This window comes from Podarcis melisellensis (assembly GCF_964234715.1).
Source record: "Podarcis melisellensis genome assembly, chromosome: 9".
Lineage (NCBI taxonomy): Eukaryota > Metazoa > Chordata > Lepidosauria > Squamata > Lacertidae > Podarcis > Podarcis melisellensis.
In genome coordinates this window covers 21,510,514-21,512,717 of record NC_138541.1, presented here as the reverse complement: position 1 = coordinate 21,512,717, position 2,204 = coordinate 21,510,514, and positions in this window count along the sequence as shown.

Here is a 2,204-nt window from a genome sequence, read left to right as displayed (position 1 = left end):
TGAGGTTGTGTTGAAGTGACTTTTCTATGTGGGATGTTTGCTATCCATCAAAGGACTACCATGCTGCCACATAACATTAATGAACATTTTTGTTGCAGTGGTCACTTTTCATTTCTGGTGGCTAAAATGAGTGAATAAAGTCATTGCTACTGGGTTTTTTGTTTTGTTTGAGAAGCACTGTCTTGTGCCACTCATTCTTGATCTTGTTGGTAATAAGGTATCTTTCCCCCTTTCTCTTCCTACACTCATGATTTTGTCTCCATCCCTGTCTATAGCTCAGCATTTTCTAGCCTTGTATGATCAGTTTGTGCTTCTGTGACTTCTAGATCCACTTTTGGCACTGCTTATAGTTCTGTGCATCCTAATTCCTTGTCTCCACATAACTGTGGAAACCTAGATGTAAAATAAATGTTAAACTAACTTTTATAAAAGTGGAATATGTAGTTTGGCCATGGTTTGTTTCAACTTTTAAACATGATGAAAACCTACACATTTGGTTGCTTATTCCAGACAAGCTCTTCATTGCTGTGCCTTCTTCAAGCAAGCTTCCATCGCTAGTAATAAAAATCACCTTGAAGGGCAAATGAGTGTTCACTTGCCAGTTAGGACTAGGTATTGGAGGATGCTTCTCTGATAATTTTACATTAAACAGTTTCTGTAACCCAGACTGCTAGCCAAAATACTTTTTTTAAAAAAGTGGAATGATCCGGCTAAAGCTAAACATACAGTTTCCCTGGTATCCACTGAGAAGTTTTTGGTTAATTCTATTGATATAAACAGGAGTTATGAAGAGGTGCATAAATATAGTTGGATTGTGCATGGGCGCATTGTGCGCGACTGAGGTTCTAAACACATCTGGAGGCGAAGTCCATTGCAAGTAGCTTTCATATGAAATTTAGGTTTGAGGTGTAAAGTTGAGAGGACACCATGTTCTGGATTATATAGTTGTGTATAAAGCTGTGTGTGACTAACTTCTTATTCAATACACATTTTCCATGGCTATTTTTTTACTGCTATTAAAATTATGCATTGCTAATATACAAGAGACTGGTTTTTAAACTGTACTTGAAATTTGTATAATTGTACAATCTGCATAAATTGAAGGCAAAGTTAGTCATGTAGCCAAATGTCATCGCTTGGTGGCATCCATTTCCAGTCTAGATTGCTTACTATATAGTTTGTTACGGAGTTCTAGTTTTTCTTCCATGGTGGTAGGTTGTGGTATTTACTGCTTCATTGAGTAGGCAAAATTCAAACTTGTATCTTGAACGTAGCTAAATTAGGGAAGTTTACAGAAACCTGTTTGCATAATTGAGTGTTCTTAGAATTGAGGAACTTGGGAGAACTATAGTCATATAACACCCATCACCTGAGGGATAGCTCAGTTGGTAGTGCATGATACTCTTGCATCTCAGGGTCATGGGGTTTGAGCCCCATGTTAAGTGGAAGATTCCTGCGTTTTAGAGAGTTGGACTAGATTATCCTTGTGATCCCTTCCAACTCTATAACTCTATGATTCTATGAATTCATATAGTTCAGAAATTCCTACCTTGAGCTTTTTAAATTCTATTTCTTTGCCTTTTGCAGCTCCAAAAGCTTGAAATGTACGTTAATTGAAGCTGAGAGCTTTTCTTACGATACAGGCAGCGTGTATATGCACGTGCACACACAGTTCACATAGCAAGGCAATGCATTTTAATGTCTATTTCGAAAGTGTGGTTTTCCCTTTTGAAGCTTGTGGTATGCATACGTTGGCGAGGGCAAGAATAGAAAGATGGGACCAAGTTGAGCACGGGTGTTTTTCTCCAAAATAGCACTGAGCTAACTAAGCTAAGAAATGTCTGCAATATGCAGACTTGAATTTACCTAAGAACATTAGATGTTTCCTGACTCTGTTTCAGCTTCATACGATCACATTGCACTTAGAACTATTTATTGGTTCAACTTTCAAGTGGTTGACTGCACTCCTGCCACCCTGTTGTTGGCACCAATCTGTCTCGAGAGAATGGAGTGCACCTCTGGAGATGAAGTCAACCTGCGTAGTGAACTCTCTGGGGTGCAACCCTGGGCAGTGTATATGTCTCAGCTGCCCAAAGACAGGACCCCCTCTCATCCTTGCAGATGTGGTCAAAAGGAATTCAGAGCAATATGTTCAGCACCAGCTTGGCTGCAGGAGTTGCCGGAAGGAGGCGTACAAGATGCCG